This window comes from Fukomys damarensis, unplaced genomic scaffold, assembly GCF_012274545.1.
Source record: "Fukomys damarensis isolate Sample0158 unplaced genomic scaffold, DMR_v1.0_HiC HiC_scaffold_25, whole genome shotgun sequence".
In the NCBI taxonomy this organism is placed as follows: Eukaryota; Metazoa; Chordata; class Mammalia; order Rodentia; family Bathyergidae; genus Fukomys; species Fukomys damarensis.
This window is the reverse complement of record NW_022900937.1, coordinates 34,145,348-34,166,137: the sequence shown is the minus strand read 5'-3', so window position 1 is coordinate 34,166,137 and position 20,790 is coordinate 34,145,348. Positions and strand designations below refer to the sequence as shown.

The following is a 20,790-nucleotide window of genomic DNA, read 5'->3' as shown; positions in this document are numbered from 1 at the left end:
AGGGTGCTGTTCTCTGTCCCAAGCATCTGTGGTTCAGTGGTTACCCTCTCTCTTTCCCTTATCCTCCAAGCCCTAGCAGGGAGCTGTTTTGTATTCTTATTCTTCTGTGATACCTTTATGTTTTCTCATTGCCATTTCAATTCTGAAAGATCATGTTAACAATTCTTGAATTCCTCTTCTTCAGTGTGTTCTCTGTCTGCTAACTGGTCTCTGATAGATATGCCAATCACAGAAAACTGACAGGACATCTTTCTAAAAGGACAAACATATTGCCCACGATGACATTATTATTTCAACCTTTTACTCCCATCTTTGTCTAGTGATAAATATTGCTCAAAATTGACATTTATGGTGAGGAATATAAAAATAAAATTAAGTATTTATTTGCTCATAAGGAAGTATGGGAAAGATAGCCAGCACATTAAAGAGGTTGAATTTATAGAATGTCTTCTTCACTTGTGCATGCATGTGTGTTTTTGTACACATATTCTGCTGTATTAATCACTTTCCCATCCTTGGGAGAGAGTGCCCCATAGCCACAACTTTAAAGAGGAGAAATTAATTTGGCTCATGGTTTCAGAGGGATCGGTTCATGATTGGCTGGCTTCCATGATGGCAAAAGCTTCTTACCTCATGGCAGAGAGGCAGAGCAGACAAGAATAAAGAATGTATCCTTCAGGGACTCACTTGCTCCAATCAGGCCCCACCTCTTACAGCATATTCATCCAGAACTCACCCATGGATTTATCTACTCACAAGTGCAATGTCCCTTTGATCCAGTCACCTTCCAAGCCCCACCTCTGAACACATGAGACTTAGAGGGGCATTCTAGATCTAAACCCCAATTCAAGATTGATTGAAAACATTACTGGAGACACTATGAGGTGCTACCTCAAAAGTACAGGCCATCCTCTTCAGGGCCCCTGAGGCTGACTGGAGAACACACATGAGGCAGAAAAGCAGACACAGCCCACAGCACAGGCTGCCATGACAGATGCCCTGTAAGTTGTTCTAGGTGGTGACCAAGGTGGATCTCACCCGAACACTTGTACCAGTGTCCCCCGGCATGAGTACCAGCTAGGTCTCAGCCATAGAAGGACTCCAAGGAATTGGGTGGGGAATGATCAGGCTGAGGGAAGCTGGTCTCCATTTGGGACCTCAGATGTGGACACCAGGACAGCACTAGAGATGCTGAAGAGTCATGGGGTAGAAAAACATCTCTGGAAGTGGAAGAGAAGGAGAGGGGAGGTGGAGAGGTACCTTAGGGAAGCAAGACTCAAACCCTGACAAGGAAAGACTGGTAGGGGAGGAAAGAAAAAGAGGCTTTGGCATGCACAATGGGGAGAAAACCCTGCCAGGCTCATGGGGAGGAGTTGAGTAAAATAAAATTTTTGGAGTAGAGAAGCACATAATGACTGCCTTTTATCCAAGTCCAATTAATGCACATTAAAGGTTCAATCAGCAGCAAACAGATCACCAAGTTAGCTCAGGTATTTCAACAACAATAACAAGACTTCCAATCCATCAGTCTGTTTGTTATTGAAGATCAAATTTTGTGTAAATGTGAAAAGAAGACACTGAAATTATTTGCAAATCCAACCGCCCTTACAATGTCTGAGACTCCCGGCAAACTGCTTCATATTTCGCTCCACTGTTTCACTCAGGTACTCAGTACATCCGTGAAATGACAATACTAGTGCTCCCATTGGAAAGAGCTGAAGAAGAAAGCAGGAAACGAAAGCAGGTACTGAGTTCTACATCCAGGACAGACACAAGGGCCCACTGTGCTCTGCAGTTTGCGGCAGACATCACAGGGACAGCATTGAGTGTGAGGCTCACATCTCACAGGACAAAACGACATAAAAGCCTCCACTCCCAATTTTCTTTCCCCTCAAGTATAACATCGACCTCAATCCCGTTCCACCAACATTTTTGTCTCTGCCCTACTGTCAGCAACATCCTACCTCCTCTTCCCAGACATTTCCCAGAGAACTTCCTACTTTTTTAAGCAAAACAGTTTGGATTTTTCTTCTCTGCTGTCCCCTAATTTACATGGCCACACTCATCTTAGCGAAGTGAGTGCCAAAAATTGAATTTTGTGGTCTCTCAGTCATGGACAAGGGCCTAGTACATAGCATGCCCTGCCAACCCCATGTTGGTTATTTCTTAGATGTCTCTTCTCACAGAGGAACAGCTCATTAAAAACAGACAAACAAACACATTCACGCTAGTGTACATGAAACTTTCATTCTGTTAGTCACACAAAATATACTGAGGATATCATTCCAGGTCACTATGGGCTAGTGACACCTCTGCTTTATATGAATACCATTGTCTTCTACTAGAAAAGGGCATTTCATAGATGAGGCATGGTGTAAAACTGTGGTGCACGTTTAAATTAAAATAATATATTATGCTGAAGGACGCATTGTCATGACTCCCCCTCAGAATCCTCCCCTCACTTTGAACACACTCATCCCACGGTCCTCGCCACTTCCTGCAGCAGCTCTGGAATCCTCTTTCCAGAGGGTCTTCAGCTGCACTTTTGGCTGCCTCGAGGCCCTGAAAAGATTCAAAATGTTGCCCTCTCGTGGCATTTTGACACTGGAGAAGCATCAGTTCCAGAGCTGGTAGTAATGAAGGGCACAGAGCCATGTGTGCATGTGCCTGTTTTTTTCCATTGGGTGGCACTTAGCAGCAGCATTCAGTGTATTTGTGATCACACCTCAGAAGAGAGGACTCCAGAGCTGCTTCGAGAACTGGAAGGGACCTGAGTCATTGTACATTGTACACTCACACAAGGGACCATCACTGAACAACAGGAAGGAGAAAAGATCATCACACACCCAGACATGCATGCCTCTCGCGTGTGCCATGCTAAGAGAAAGACGCAGAGGCAAGGGCCCCGCAGGAAGAACTCCATATAAATGACATTGAGAGGCAGCAGTGTATAATGGCCAAAGCAGTGGTGGTTGCCAACCCTTAGAAGGGGAGTTTTGTCTCTGAAGCGACAGGAGCAGGACGATGAGGAGGCTGATGGCTCGGGTACATACATTGCGAGTCTTGGTGTTTTCTTGACTGTGCGTTTGAACACCAGCAGACTGGTACATGTTAGAGAGCTATTAAAAAATAAATATATAAAAATGTTAACAGGTAATCTAGAGCTAACTTGTGATAATATATCTCCTAAATTATTCTGTAGTTTCTCTGAGATTTATAGATTAAAATTGATGAGTGAAATTTTACATTATTTAATCATTCTAGGGAAAGCTGCCAACCTCAAGCTAAAAGCAATCATTGGGACTATTCAGACAGACGATAGCGCTACAAAATAGAATGATGGTTGACTGATACATTAAAAACAGTATGTTAGTGTATAATCTTTGGTAAAGTTATACTCATTTGAGTCAACAAATGCTTATAATTTTTTGTTTGTTTGTTTGTTTTTTGAGACAGGGTCACTATGTAGGTCAGACTGCCCTGGAAAATCACTGTGTAGCCCAGCTTGGTCTTGAATTCACAGCGATCCTCCTGCCTCAGCCTCCCAAGGGCTGGGATTACAGGTGTGTGCCATGATGCCCAGCTTTATGATTTTTAAATAAGCATTAAAAGCATAACAGTAGATTGAGTTACATGATATTTTCCACAGTATAGATCACTCATACTAGTATAGATTATTCATAATAGTTAAAAATTATTTCTAAGAATTATAAAGTTTGGTTACTAAATTTAATTCAACATGTGAATCTTTCAACAAATGCGTTTTTGGAGAGTATATCTCTCTTCTGATGATCAATGAAAGCCCATTGTCCACCTAGCACTTTTCCACTCCTAAATTTCATAATGTAGAAGAATTCCAACTTTACCCTGCAACACCATCCTCAAGTAGCCTCCTCAGACCCAGACAAGATTAGAATTGCAGGTCTACCTTGTTTTCTTCAACTCTGTTTTTTGAGTATGATGGTTAATCCTGGCTGTCCACCTAAATGGCTGAGAGATGCCTCAGCAACTGGTAAAGGACACACTTGGGTGGGTGTCAGGGGTGTAGCCTGGGGACCAAATCTAGTCCCTGTCCTATTCCTCTCTGGCTCTCGCACTGCCTCTGGGCTTCCTGGTGGCCATGAGGTGAGCAGATTTCCTCCACCTGCTCTTCTTCCATAAAGAATCTTCCTCTGAGACAGCTGACCATGGGCTGAAACGTCTGAAACTTTGAGCCAAAATAAACCATTCCTCCTTTAGGTTGTGAATGTCAAGTATTTTGTCCCAGCAACAAAAAGCTGACTAATACTTTGAACTTCACTGACATTGCATGAGTTACAAGTCAAAGGCTTGTAGCATTCTTGGATTGAGAGAATCTATCAGACCATTTTCCAACCATTCAGATTGTTACCTGTTCAGGAGCCTCATTCAGCTTCTAGATGTCTTGAACAAAGGACTGAGCAGGATGCCCAAGGGTAGCAGGAGACTGATGATTTATTTGAACGAGAAGACAAGATCCACTCCACAGGGTGGGAGTGGCCAGTGAGAAGAGCTTGCAGCTCTGAAGGGATTTGCTGCCCAGGGTTTTAAACTTTTGAGTTTGGGATGGGAGTGAGAATTTGGTCTGAGGTTTGACTCCTGCCACTGAGTGGCTGAACTTCACCCCTCCATTGAGTGGTAGAACTTTTTACCTTTGATAGCCTTTGAAGGAATTATCATGGCGTCCAATGCCCACAGGGATAGGGGAGTCTAATCTGCATAACCAGTGACATGGAGTTAGGTCTGGATCAGCCAAAGTTTATGAGGACCACTGGCCACATGCCCAGGAACTCACTGTATACTGGCTCTGTCACCTGGTCACCTGATCCCACATGTTTAGCTCTGGGTACCCTGATTCTGGGCAGTTTATCTCAGAAAGTGGATTCAGCCCCAGAAAGCAGGAGGCAAGGTGAGCTCTCACTTCTTTTTCCAGTCCTTTCTCTTACTACCTCCTACCTCTATATTATCATTAGTGTTTTTCAGCAATGAAGTATTTATTAGGTAAGGCATGTACATTATTTTTTGACATAATACTATTACATACTTAATAGATTGCAATATGCTCAGCTCTTAGAGAAAGGGAGACTAAGTATAAACAGAACTTTATATGCACTGGGAAACCAAAAATATTGTGTGACCCACTTTGCTTTATTGTTGTGGTCTGGAACCAAACCTTCAAAATCTCCAAGGTATTCCTGCCTGCAAAGAAAGAATAAAAGAAAGAACTAAGAAAGTAAACGAGGAAAGCAAAACACAATGTTTCCCACCAGTTAAGTCAATTAAAATATTTCTTTGTCTTAGCTATTTGTCCAAAGTTTATGAAAATTTTTTCCAACAGAGGGTACCAATTAAAACTTCAAAATAATGTTAGAAGTAAAATGTATGGTATTGTAATAACTGTATTTGTGTGTATGCTTGTTTGTTTTATGCTTTACATTATATATTTGCATTGAAGGTCTAGAAGACTTGCTTTGTCAGATTTACAAAGGAATCTGACTTAGGAACATTACCCCAGAATGGAACTCCTTCATAAGTCATTCTTAAATCAGGGACTTACTGTGTAGGAATAATCATAAATTGGCTTACAAAAGCATTAAAGAGCATCTCTTCCAGGAAACACAAAAGGATTTAGTTTAGGGTTTAAATCGCCATGACTGAGTAACAGTAGAATACACCAAGCAAAAGAAAGGATTAGCAAACTGCAAGGCATATGACTAGTGGCCAATCATCCAGTTGGAAAAAGGAAAAAAAAAGAATAAAACTGAATATAGCTTAAGAGACCTATAAGACACCACTAAGAGGACTAAAGTTACATATGAGAATTCCAGAAGGAGGGGAGGTACAAACCTTACTTAAAGAAATAATGAGTGGAAACTTCCAAAGTCTGGACAGGGAAATAGACATCTGCTTCCAGGAGGCCTAAAGGACCCCAAATAAAATGAAACTAAAGAAGCTCACACTTAAGATACATTGTAATCAAATTTCAAAGACAAAACTTAGTGAAATAGCAAGAGAAAAGTGACTTTCCATGTGTAGGACCTCAGTTCTAGGTCTCACAGGTACCCATATCCAATTGATAATTTCCTTTACTAGACTCAGTGAGTCTGAATGGTAATGGGTATTCAAACAATAATCCTTCATTATTAAAAATTATACTCCTAGATTTATGTTCTCCTAATTTGTGTTTTTAAATCTTTGTCTTCATCTCCTTTCTGACTATTTATATGCCAATATAAATGCCTTTTGATAACTTTGTAGCATAAAATTGGCTTGCTGTTAATCACAGAGTTTTTATTAAATTCAATTTTTAAGGAAAATATGACCTTGCTCCTGCATTTGTGAAATATCAGCATTCTCTCTAATTGGAAGGAGAATGAGAAAACACCTGGTGCCACTCTAAAACACAGCAGAGACAGGAAAAGGGACAGCTCTTTGCTTTATAGCTTATAATGCCTATTCCCAATTCCTTTTCTTAACTAGTTCTATGATGCTGATTTGTTTAAATGTGCAAGTTTGGATAACACTTGGAAATGCTAATCTAATCAGTCCTAGTCCCTCCGATGTGTAGAGCTCTATTAATCACAGCATACTCATTTGTACTACTTTAACCACTTAAAGCTTTGTGGAGCTGCAGTGCAGCCCCACACTCACTAACTTGGTTACCTTTCTAATAAGTCAGCCAACTTGCTGTGCCACCCTGTAGTATTTTATAATAAATTACTCTTCCCATCCATATGTCAAACGCATTTCATGAAATTGGGAGGTTGGAGTTGACAAAACTTTCTGCACTTTTCTTCTTACTATGCCAAAACCTAGAGCTTTTAGTATGGATGGCAATAAGCTAGAGAAAATTTAAATTTAAGTATCCAAGATCAGCATTCACAAGAAACATGCACTCAATACCAAGTACACTAGGGAGTAAATGTCAAATATTTTTCTTTAAGCATTAATACTTTTAAACATCTTCTAAACCAAAGGCCTGAGGTCATGAAAGTGCTGTGCCCCATTTAAATATGGAGAATGCAAGGTACTTTCTAAACACTGTGTTTGTTATTTATGGCAGAAACAAGTATAATAAAGTAGAATAAGTGAGATTTGGGAGACTGTTGGAAGTTTTAAAAATTAATAAATTAATAGTAGTTCTAACCTTGCAATAATATATCATCCACTGCACCCAATATTGTCATATTTTATTCCTCATCGTAACCCTATTGCTAATGCCCATTTTAGTAATGAGCTTTTCTTTTCTTCAGTACAGGGGAACAAACTCGGGACCTTGCACTTGCAAGGCAGGTGGCAGAACCGCTGAGCTACATCCCGGCCCACTATAAACATGAAAGAAAACTAGGGCTTCTGCAGGAAGCCTCGGTATTACCAGTGTATCCGAAATTGACACCCTTTAGACCTTTCAGGCTTGCCAGTTGCCTCCCCCACGTCATTTATTTAATCATTTATTTTAGTTATAGAATCTGCTCCTTGAAGAAAAAAAACATGAATTTTGCTTTGTCGTTTTAAAGTCAAAGAGTAAAAACTATGTCAGGAAGTTCTGGCTCTTCAGTTAGGGAGGATCCAGAGATCAGACCGTGATCTTCAAGAAGGATGGCAGAAAGGAGGACTTGGGAACCCAGCAAAGCCTGGGCAGGCACAAGGGGTCCCAGGAAGCGCCCACCACATGGGGCTGCTCTCCTTCAACAGAAAGTTCATCTACCTCATCCCTGTTGCCACACAATATAGCTGGGGAGCCCCTGTCCAAAGTGCATCCTGAATACAATGTTGACTTCAGAAATCAAAAGGAGCCCCACTCTCTGATATTTTACATTCATTATCACTTACAACTTTTGTAATCATGTCCACTTAAAACTCGTGAGCATGTTTTCCCCTTTACGCTATGGCCACATTGTGTGCAGTGCTTGACACGCCCCTGCACACTGGGAGGCTGCTCGGTAAATTCTAACTTACTCATAACTTTTGCTTCACAGAATCAACTATTCAGGAGTGGATAAAATAAAGAAACAAACATTTGAAATAGGTATGAATAAGTGAAAGTGATTCCTGAGAATAAATCACTAGATTGAGAGTGAACTAATCAAAAACTTCTAGGCAGACTTTTAGGGGCTTAAGTACCCCCTTCCCAATTCTTTTCGGATCCCAGTGATCTTGGGGCATTCCACAAACATAGCTGGGTAATCCCTGGTAGTGCCTAGAATCATGCAGCTAAATGGCAGGCTTCTCTGACACATATTTACCGGTGGACTTTGACGGTCACTTAAAGCTCCCTGGGACAGGTTTCCCCATCTGAGGAAGGAGGTTTACACCTGAAGGTGGCTTAAGAGTGAGCCTCTAATCCTCAGCGGTAGTTTCCTGTCACTGGTTTTGCTCTACTGTCACCATTTTGATGAATCTGCCCTTCCCTGATCTTGACAATAGTGCCTGATAATCAACACACAGGGAAAAATTTCTATATATGCTAATGGTTTTGTGCTTATATGCTTTTCCAAACCACCGTGTACCTTCCAACCTGCTGTTCGTGGAGCACTTTGGAAAGAGGTGGTGATTGTAGTTTCATTTCATTTTGGAAGTCACAAACAGCTGTTAAGTACTTTTGAAACACAGACATTAAAATGTCTTTCAACAGCACATGGGTAACCTAGAATTTTGACTTGCCACATTAGTATTTGGGAAGAAAGCCTTTCTCAGATGCCAACACCCAGCTTGTATTGATGAAGGCTTTAAAAGAACAAGCACTGTTCTAAAGGGAGATAGGGTGCAAAGCATTGTCCCTGTTCCGCAAATAATAACCTGACACCCAGAAGCACGGATGAATTTTTCTCCTCCACAGTGAATCTTCGAGGTGGGACTTGTGGGTCCCATTTAGGTCCTCCCAAGCCTCATGTGGGAAATCTCATGTCCCAGATGGTCCGTGACCACAGCAGCCTCCCTCCGGGACCTCAGTGCCTGGCTGCCAGTCCAACCCACGCAGCTTAATTTAACTGATGTCTTAATTTATTTTGGACAAACATTAATCCCACAAAATCCTACATAGGTATCCATGTGGATTGGTTCAGAAGCCCTGCCAGATGAAAATCATTCACGCTCAAATCCCTTACGTAGAATGGTGTAGTATTTGTATATAAATTACACACATCCTCCTACTCTATACTTCAAATCATCTCTAGACTACTTGAAATATTCATACACAGTGTAAATGTTATGGACACAATTGCTATACTCGATTGCTGAGGGTGTAACAAAAAGAAAAAGCTCTATGAGCATTCAATACTGATTTCTTTTCTGAATATTTTCTGTATGTGACTAGCTGAATCCAGTGAGGTATAACCAAGTAATATTCAGGACTGTAACAGGCAAGGACATTTCTTAACACACGAGGAATACAACAACTTTGGTCAAGTCATCTAAAGATGGAAATAAACCAATGGACAAATAAGAGCCAAAGTGTGTATATCAAAAGTGTTTCTTAAATGTTAACAAGTAGTTGTAACAGAACTCTGGGGGTTCTAGAACCACTGAGGAAAAACCATGAAGAATTATTGCATGAGTGGAAATTAGTTGTTGGGTGCCATAGACAACCGGGTAGTTTTAGTTAACAGCCAATTAAAAAAAAAAAAACTAAGTTAGGTTGTAAAGCTAGCCAGCAAAATAGAAAAACAATCTTGATGTTTATCATTGGTAGAACACCTTGTGCTACCTAAAATAAATGTTTCTGAACAACTGGAAATACCTTTTTATATTTTCAATGTTTACCGATAATCAGTGAGGTTAACCACTTAAATTCATTAAGAATTTATTGTAAAACATAAAAATAGTTTATTACAGACATGCTATAATAAATGATCAAGCAGTAACTATTTTCTCTTGTATATTATTTTGTGTTTCTCAGAATTAGCTAGGGATTGGTACTCATTCACTTACAAATACTCTCCAGGTGTTACAGGTCAATACGTTTCCAAAAATAATTATACAGAATTACAAGTGACATTAGAACTCACACACTGTAAAAAACAAAACAAAACAAAACAAAAAAACAACTCTCACACTGTCACACTGTGGCCACAATATGAGAAGACGATAGAGCTGAGGTGAATATGAAGACCTCAGACGATCAGAGATCAAATTAAAGGGCTAGAGGATGGCGAGAGAAAAGAGTCAAAAGCAAAAGCATGAGTGGAATAAATCAAAAGAACTAGAAGCTCTGAGAAGAGGGTAGAAGTCTTACAGAAACACCATGTTTCTCCAGGAGATGAGAGGATGAGCCAGGAAGCACGGACAGAACCAGATGACAAGACTTCCAGAAATCCCTAAGGAAACATCAAGAGCAATGGGATATTGGTTTTTGCAGTGGGTAAAAGGACTTTGACAAGCATGCATGGCACTGTGTCTTTCTACTTTAATAAATATTTCAAATTTAAGCATTCAACATAGTGTTCAATCACACCTTGTATCATGTAGTGATCAAAGGGACAAAATATTTAAGAAGTTCAAACTCCTAATATTCTTTGTATTGCTGCTTCCATTTGATTAACCAAAAATCTTAAGAATTTACTGCAGTTTTCATTCATCTCCCATGGGAATCTCTTTTCTTCAGAATAACAATCTTTGGTCAGTATTAGCCCATGGGGAAAAGGAAGGCCTATGTCCTATTCTTTGCCTTCTAGCTTTTGTTCTTGAGGTCCTGAGTTTGATACAAAGACAACACGTGCCCTTTGGAAATTATCTAGTGCATCTTAGTGGTAGAGGAAGTGGATTAAATTAAATGAGCCCCAGTCCCTTTCTAATTATAATACATAATTGGAATATATTCTAATGTTCCTTCCACTTTAAAAAATCCTGCGATTAAACATTGAATAAATGAAGTGGATTAAAACAAATAACCCCAGGCCTTGGAATAAAACAACCAGATGGCTAGAGTGAGTAACAGGGAAGTCTGAGGGGGAAGCTGTAGGTGAGGGAATAAAAGATGTCCTCATTTGAATGTGTGATATGCGATTCCCAGGAGAGATTGTACCAAACAGTTACACTTGAAAAAGGAGCTCAGGGGAGAGGGACAGGGTAAAAACTCACATTTTGAAGCTTTAGCTTACAGATTCTATTCAGAGCCTTTGTCATTTTCTTATGTAGAATAATTTTATAAAGTGACGTACAAATGCCAATCAGGAAAAGATAACCTATTTACAATGAAAGAGAGTAAAGAATAACAAAAGTGGCCTTTTAAAGTAATTATTAATAATGGCATTTTCATTGTAAGCTATATCCAATCTTTTAAGTGACATCTATAAGCATTTCTAATGAGTGGAGGAAAGTTATACTACTAAGATGCTTATGGTATCAATAGTTTGGGTAAAATTTAAAATTGTTTAAAAATCCACAGAAAAAAAGAATAGAAAAGGAAAAATTTAAAATACCGGCAGTTGTCTCTTCACAGTAGGAATATACGTCATATAAGCAATAATTCTCCATGTGATTTGCATCTGGGGATATTTTACACTGAGCATTTAGTAATTTTATAAAAATTTTAGTAGAAAAGAGACCAGAAGATAAAAGAAAAAAAAGAGACCACTTCTAGTTACCTATTGTAAATAGCTGGAGGTCCACCCCTAATAGTCTTGTTCTTGCAATTGTAAAGGGAAGACAATAAGACAAATTGGGCACCTCCTGAGAAAAATTTAACAAATAGAAGGCTCTGCTGATAGACGGCATCGATTCTGCCTTACAGGAGCGAGGTTTCTGAGCCAGGCACCCAGTGTGTAACCAGCCACCTCGTTACCTCAGTGTTAATCAATATTTATTCTTTCACTCCAGACCCTGCTGCCCTGGACTCTGGAATTATCGACCTCCAGACCAATGCAGAAACCCTTGGCCTCTGCCACCCTCCACTCCTGGATGTCCTCTGGATCTGCATTGAAGCAAGCCCTGTTTCCTTTTCTTAAAAAAAAAATCCACTCGATTTAAATCAGTAATGCAGATGTGGTCATTCTGAAAGAATCTCATGAATAAAACCATTGATTAAAGAAACTGCAGGGAAGCATCGCTGTTCGGATGTTTTACAGGAGTTTCACAGGTACTAGGAAAAGTATAATCTCCTGTAGAGGTTGGGTAAACAACACTGGATGAAATTGGAGGGAGAAATTAAATTTTCATCTCTTAGTTAGAAACCATGCTGGATCTATGGATTTTTTTGAGGTTGGGAGGATGATATCTTGTTCATGTGATCTTTTTTATGCAGACTTAATAAAACACATAAAAACTTGGTATATGGCCTTCCTGTCAATATCGAGCTGATGATAATGATTTCTACTTTATCTTAACCTTTTTCACTTACTTCTTCCTCACTTTCTAACTGTTCTCTGGAAAGTGAAAAAAAAAAAACATGAACAGAAAACCCACAACAGCAAAGCACCTGCTCTCTCGACCCATGCTGACAAATGGTCCCTTTGAGGTAAACTCGCCTCGTGGCATTGCTCTACTTAAACTGCTCAGGTCATAGACTCAAAGTCTGTGAGCTCTCTGTGGTCTCACACTTCATGGCCAGCACCTCCGAGGGTCCACCTTGAGAATCTGTCGATGACCCAACCACCCTGCTGACCCTGTGGTCATCACCATCCTGTTTCCACTGGGTTGTGGAAGGGCCTCTCCACCGCTCTTCCCTCCTCTGCCTGGGCCTGGCCCGTGCTGTTCTTAGAGAAGCAGCTGCACTGATCTTTATAAAACAGGCATCCCACCATTCCACTCCCTTTTTAAAACTCTTTGTGACTCACCCTTCACACAGTAAAAGGCCAAGTCCTTATCCTGGCCACTCACGAAACAATAACCTGCTGAACAGGCTCAACAGAACATAGAGATGTACATAGTTACAGACAACTCAGCTTGGTTCCTGGACACCCACACAAGAGCTCTGGGGATACACAGATAGGAGCAAAGAGAACCAACCCAGGCCATCTCCTGGGCTTCTTCCTCTTTAACTAGAACTGAGAGGCATGTCAGAAAGTGATGGCCACATCACTGCCACCCAGACTGAGGGCAGTGCGCCAGGAGAAAGCCAGCATGCAGAGAGATGGAATCTGTCCTGTGTGCTGGAACTGATGCTGTCTGCTCTTAGAAAGGGTGTGTGAGCCCAGAAAGTCCTCCTTTCCTCAACAAACTAAAGTCATGCTCCTGTGCTTCGTATCAAAGCATACCAATAAAAACCAAAGCACTTCTGTAATCAGTCAGCTTTCCAACCACTATTACAAGACACCCAAGGCAATTAACATATGAAGTGAAAAGGTTCAGCCTGGCTTATGGTTTGCATGGGTCCAGTCTAGGATGGAGTGGTCCTCTGTTTGGGGATGACAGGGACACAGCACATCATGGTAGAGGCACATGGCAGCACTAATCATTCACTTCAGGAGCCAGGAAGCAAAGGGATGAGAACAGGAGAGAACAGGGTCCCCCCATAAAGTAAGAACCCCTGTATAGAGTATTTCTTAAAGGTCCCACCACCTTCTATTGCACACCCTAGAGTCAAGCCTCTAACCCAGGAACTTGGAGCATCACTTATCCAAACCACAGAGACTGGAAACCAAACAAAGAGAGGGTCTATAACCTCTTCATCACAAGAATAGAGAGGATATATAAGGCAACAATACAAAAAGCACAATTTTGAAAGCAATGTTATCACTATAGGAAGCTAAAAGTGAAAAAATAAAGTCTAAAAGAGAAAGGTCAATTTTACCTGTGATTGCAGTTCTTCTGGTTGTTCCACCCTATGGGAAAAATCAGATTGGGTTAAAAAAGAAAGAAAGCAAAGGAAATCTCACCTCAAGTAAAAAATGGACAAATTGAAATGGACATACTATATGCCTGTGGACTTTTGAAAAGCAGTAGTAGAATAAGAATCCAGAATGAATCCTAAGTTTCATAAGTGATTCTCACTATTGCTTTTGTTGATTAAATGCATGATACAAAGAGCTCCTATGAACACTCATACTCCTAGAGAAAAAGATCCTCATGAAAAAGAAAAGAAATATTTTTAACGAATATTTCATTTTTTTCTTTTTTGGAAACTCAAGAAATGCTGGTCAAAAAATCTAGTAATAGTACCAAATATTATCATTTCACTTTTATTCCTGGAGAAACCAAGCAGACCTAATAAAGACCTTAATAATATTACTATAAAGGTTATACATAGAAGTACATAGAAGTATCTGAAGCCTAAAGTCAAAGAGCACATTTTCATCTCAGGCTGAGTGGAATACAGAGGCAGTACGTTTAAAAGAAAGGAGTGTTTCAATTTTTTTCCCATTTATCTAGAATGGATCTTAAGGGTTTGCAAGTTAAAAGGCAAGGTGGGAATCTGCCTCCTACTCTGTAAAATTTCCCCATTGTTAGAAGTTCTCTTTTCAGTAGTCTTTCTCGTGAAGCATATTTCAAAAGTTTCCTGCCGGGTTCTTCCTTTCTAAACTAAGAGTTTTCAGAATGGAAAGACTCACAAACTTTTATTCAGAACTGTCTCCAGTTTGTATCAAGAACACTGCACAGGGTACCATTAGGGGCCACACCACTGCAATGTGTGAGTGCCGACTGTTAGACCTTTTGCACACTCATGCCCACCATTGCACACCTACTTCCTTTACTCTGACCGTGTACCAGTTCCTGTGTTTGCCACCGGGAGTACTGGAGTTGAACTATGCAGGTTGAACACTAATGACATTAACACGTAAAAGTGAACTGTGAAAATGTTATGAAGAACAGAACAAGATGACATCAATGAACAGCCGATGTTCCAAGACCAAAAACAGACAAGAATGGCACAGAGAACAGACACACAAAGCAGACAGCTTCTGCCTTCACCATGCCCTCAGCCAAGCTCTCTTTGTCTACAGAACTGAAATGTCGGTGTCTACTTTCCAGGTTAGAAAGAGGAACAGATGTAAGCATGCGAAGCAATCCCTTGGTAGAGATAGGAGCCCTGCGAGTCTGCCCCTTTTCTCAGAAACTCATCTTTGGGGACAGTGAACCTGAGTATCCAGGAATGGAGGCCACACAGGTAAGACTGAGACTGGGCCTCCCTCTCATTCAACTCCTTTGCAACCATCCTATAAAGTAGGGATGAAAAAACTCATTCTAGCCACATGGAGCTGCAGGCATGTGGCCGTGCTGGATCTGAAACAGCCACCTCATGTGACTTCCGGAGCCTGCCCTGGGGGAGTTGTAAGGATTCCATGGGATTGTGTCTAACACAGCCTGACTTCTGGGATGGAGTATGTGTTCTGCACGTAACAAGTTCTTTTTTTGAATTCCAAAAAAACTTCCATAGTTCATGACAATTTTCTCAAAATGCGTGCTCTTTTCTCTCGCCTCCAAGCCATTGAAAGCAAATTAAAGTAGAACAGGGAACTGGGGGTAACTGGCTTCTCAGGAGAAGCTAAGGACAGTGAAGGTGCCCTTGGCTTCTTTTCTGCATGGCAAGACTCCTGGATGGGACAGATATGTACCATATAAACTTTGATCACTCATTGTGAAATAAAATCCATCCTCAGTTGTGATCTGTGAAGGAAGTGTTCCAGGAGTGTACTTTCTGTGCTGAGTTCTCAACTAAGGAACGAGCCCTCATTTGAAGAGATGAGTTCACTCAGATACAGTTGTAAGGACACAAGTGTCACCAAGGAAAGCAAACATGAGAGCCAGGGCTAACATGGAGTCATGTTTCCAGACTTGCAAAGCAGTGAAGGCAGAAATGATCTTCACACATGAACTCAAGTGCAACCATGGCCTTTTGGGGTTGCAAGGTCCAGAGGCCCCAACTTCCTCAATATATAGGTGTGGTTCACCCAGAAAATTGAGAAATATGACTGACAGCCTACCAAAGCCTGTCATATGTGTAAATATTAAAGCACTGCTAGGTAATCCCAGAATTTGGGAGGATGAAGCAGGAGGATCTCTATGAATTTGAGGCCAGTCTGAGCTACATAGTGAGTTGAAGACCAGCCTGGACTACATAGCAAGACCCTGGAGAGGTGCGGGGGGGAGAAAGAAAGAAAGAAAGATGGGAAGAAAGAAAGCAGAAGAACTACTACTCTTCCTGGAATACAACAGTAATCACACAACTTGTTTTTTAGTGCAAAGCAATCCTTTATTACAGGAATACATAAAATAAGTGTAATTGCAGCTGTTCATAAGTGAACTATGCATTCTGACTGATGGTGATATTTCAGATTTGAGGGAAGAGCTTATAATTAATGAAATTTACCACCTTCATTATGTACAGTTGAACGAGTGTATACTCATTCTAAGAATATAAAAACTTTCCCTGTTGTTACTTTATTCATAAGCTTAGCATTTTCATGCACTTTTATTGCTAAAGTTAAGATATCTTGCTACTAAAATATCAGCACCTTATATCTGCCAGGGACAATATCTTCAAAAGTTAATGAATGGTAACTTACAGGTCACTGATGGTTTTTAATCTACTTCCTTTTTTGCTTTACAAACAAAAGTACCCAAACTCGAGCTCTAAACAGGGACACTTCCTTCCAATGGCACTGCAGAAAGCACTCTCAACAGCCATTTCCATCTTTAATAATAGGCTGTGGATTGCACTCTTGGAGCTGAAAGTCTTCATCTGTGAAGTCATTAACTGTCTGAGCTTTTTGAAGGATGTTGAGCTGTGGAAAAGATCTCGGCTCTCACTGATGCTAAATTTCATTAGCCTGGCATGCCAACTACCTTTGTCTCACCACAGGTGCTGGGCCTAGAGATAGGGATATCGGTGACTACAGACAGAGACACACTCCTGTCCTAGTGACCTTCCTTTTCCCTTCCCAGCAGTCTCAGGGACTCAGGTGTGCAGATATCACCACATCTAGCCCTTGACCTTCTCATAGTGTTTTCTTATTAATTGGTTTCCATACAGTAAGAATTAATTTAGTTTGAAGGAAGGCAATTGTTGCCAGGACATAGTCTGCTATTTTAAACTAGCCTGACAAGTATTCAAACCCACCAGGAAAGTGCCTAGCCACATTCCTCCTGTCCCTGAACACAGTTACACTGAAGTCATGGAACTGAGGAGGGTCCGCCGTCTCCCATGACCCTGGAGAGAGCCGGGAGAAGTCTGCAGACCCTCAGCTCTTGACTTTCTCCCAGCAATCCCAAACACATCTCCACCTATTGCTTTTGTGTTTTGTGTGTCACATACCCTGGGATTCCTCAGTTTCAGCAAGTGGATCATGTCCTTCCTGAAGAACCTGAAGATTCCAGGAGTTGGGTCCACTCTTTAGTCTCTACAATAGAAAAGCAAGAAAGACAGGGAGAGGTTCTCAGTGTAAGTGTGGTTTCCATAAAAAGTCAGTGGCTTCCAGTGTGGCACCCAAGCGCATAGCTTTGGACTACTTTCACCTGAGAAAGATGGACAAACCTGAAAAGAAAGTTAACTTGCTGCTTTCTACCGTGCAGAGTAGGTATCATGAGACAGAATCTGACAATAATTTTAATGGCATAAGAAAATATATTCACCATATAAAGGTATGTGGAAAAGATGGATGAAAACATGTACATTTTAATTCTTCAAACCATAAATAAATGTACACCCACAGAAGGAAAATTCAACAAAATATTTACAGAGAAGGGTTTCAGGTAGATTTTTTGTCTCTTTTCTATTATTTTTTCCTGTATTTTACATGATAATAATTCTACAATTAAGAAAAATAATGTAAAACAAAGAAATATGGTTCTACTTGTAAAAGGCCTCTAAGAAATATTTTACAGAATGGCTGCTATCAAGAAATCAACCAATAACAAATGCTTGCAGTGTTGTGGGGAGAAAGGAACCCTTCTCCATTGTTGGTGTGAGTACAGACTGGTGCAACTACTGTGGAAATCAATATGGAGATACCTCAAACAACTAGGATTAGAGGTGCCATTTGACCCAGCTACTATTCCTCTGCTGGGTATCTTCCCGAAAAAATTAAAAGAATCATACCACAGCAATATAACAGCCCAACTGCCTACCAACGGGAGACTGGTTAAAGAAGATGAGTGTGTGTGTGTGTGTGTGTGTGTGTGTGTGTGTGTATGAGTAGTACTCAGCCATAAAGGATGAGAAACTAGAGACATTTATAGCTAAGTGGATGTCCAATGAGGCCATACTCTTAAGTGAAATTAATAGGACACACGTGTGTAAATACCAAATAGCTTCTCTGGTGTAAAAAACTAAAAGTGTAAGTAAGGATAACAAACAAAAACAATAAGCACTATGTTGAATTTACCCCTCTTATAGAATTAACTTTCAACGTTGAACAATAATTCCCTCCTCCCTTGTTCCCTGGGGCCATCTTTGTCCTGTCTGCTTCTATGCCCTAACTCTTACAGATCTCCTCTGTAAGTGGACTCACACAGCATGAATCCTTCTATAACTGGTTTATTTTACCTAACATAATGTCTTTCAGTTCCATTCATGCTGTCCCAAGTGATAAGATCTTCTTTTTTCAAGTAGAATTCTATTCAGGAGTGTATACTTATATGTCTTAACTCGCCAAATTGTACACATTAATTTTATACAGCCAAATGCTTAATAAGGCTATGCAAACTGGAGAATCATTTTTTACTTTCTGTTTGTACAAATTTGAGAATTTTGTTCATGAGGATTTTATTTTTTCCTCACATTTTGTAGATTGATAGAAGCTGTTATTAGTAGTTTATCTTATGATGTTTTTATGAAATTAATAATTCATATTTATGTACTTCGTGGCCAAAAAAAGTAAAAAACAAAAATACCTATGCTTTCCAAAATATTTTAATGGCTTCTAAAGAAATATATAATAATTTAAACTTCTATTCATTGGTGGGAAATGAAAAAAGTAAGAACAAGAAGTCTCTGGAAAGTAGGAGCCCAACTTTTTTTAGCTTTTCATACCAGTCCATAATCATTGTTCCACATTTTTTACCTACTAATTAAGGCCCAAGGGCAGAGCACAGCTTGGCAGCTAATAACTATCTGGATTAACTGCTGAGGAACAGCCTCTCTTTTATTGCTTAATTATATAAAATCAATTGGGTTTTCATTTTTTGCAAAGCAGGAATGTCTTTTAGCGAGGCCAATTTAGCACATTTCTAGAGGTTTGCTTGTAACATGGATGGCTGTTTACTTCAATCCACTGTGTTGACATTTTCACGAAGTCAGACACATACACACGTGCATTATATAAAGAAAGCAGCAATGATTTCAAGGCATATTGAAATTAGAATTAGTGTTCACTAAGACCGTCTAGAGCTTCTGTGGAGTAGAGTTCCCAAAATGCAACTTCTTTATATCCAGGGATAATCTGTGAAGGTCCAAGAAGGAAAACACTGGTAACAGATGTGAATCAGTTGACCTTGTCATTATTTCTCTCTGAAACTCAGTCGCTCATTCATCTCCAGCCTTCCTTTCAGCTCTCCAGTGTTTAGAGCAGCTTTTCTAAGCATTTATCTAACTAAGCAGGAAGGCAAGATGGATTCAAGCTGGTAGGCGATGACCAGAAGGAAGAATTTGTTTCTCTGATTGTTTGCTTTTCTCACCGAAGGAAAAATAAGAAAACTTGGTAGCTGTGTGTGTGTGCATGTGTCTGTGTGAGTGTGTGTGTGTGTGTGTGTGTGTGTGTGTGTGTGTACTAATGAAACCAGTGCCTTCCCATTGATCTGTATCTCAAATCTTTCTTATTCTGAGACATGATTTGTCCAAGTTGCTAAGTTGCCCAGGCTGGGTACAAATTCAAAATTGTTCTGCCTCAACCTCCCAAAGTTCTGGGTTTATAGGAATGCACCACTATGCTCAGTTATGATATCTATTTGAAAATCATAATCTTCTGGTAAATCTAAATTTTATGAAACTTCGGTATTATTTTCCTTATGGAAAAATTTCAGGTATTTATTTATTTATTATATTTTTGTGTGTTCTTGCACAAGATAATGTATTTTTAAAGGTCTTTTTTTTACAGTAAATTGTGTGTGCATTTGCTATCTCTACACCAAGATAAATACAGAATCAACTCAGCTTTAAAGAGCCTTAAAATTTATTAAAGAGAGCATGCCAGCATCATCAACAGGGTGAAGAGGTTGCCATGGAAACCGAGAGGCTCAGGGATGTCACCCTGCAGGACATGTAGCGCGGACCCTGTGGGTGAGTGTTTACCAGGTGGTTTGCAAAGTGGGGAATTCCAGGAATGAGAAAGAATTTGCGGAACACCGGCTGTGCCAAAAAGCAGAGTTCATTAGGGGATGGAGGAAGGCATGGACCTTGCTGTATTAGAAGTGGGAGCCAAGGAAGAAGATTGAGCGAGTCAGAAGGCAGAGTCTCTGGCACCAGGGCAGAGTTCGGTGCCACCGGCTGTGCGTTAGAGATGCTAGACTCTGACATCACTGGGTGATACTGGTCTGGAAAGCTTGGCAAATGACATTCTGTGAAAAGCCGGTTCAGAGCCCGCAGCTATAATCTAATCCCAGCTAACTGGGTCTTGAACTGGCTAGTGAATGAATGGCTGGAATCAGGTGAAAAGTCCGTGGAGCAATGCTTTAAGGCTTTTTCATTATAGCTTTGAAACTAGTGGAATTAATCGTGTGTCCTAGAGTTAAACCAGTGCGGGCCCCCTGGGCCACAGAGACCAGGCGAAGCACATCGGTTGGGCACCTGGAGTGCCACGCAGACTCCTGACACTGTCACTCCAGCAGTGACACTCCGGACCAGCACCCAGGGTGAGGATCAGGCAGATCCAACAGATATCGGACTCTGTTACCTCCCCC

At 40.5% G+C, this 20,790-nt stretch overlaps 1 pseudogene; it reads left to right on the top strand.

Moving 5' to 3' along the window:
- The window catches only part of LOC104865554, a 124,034-nt pseudogene that overhangs the window by 47,241 nt on the left and 56,003 nt on the right, over window positions 1-20,790 (top strand).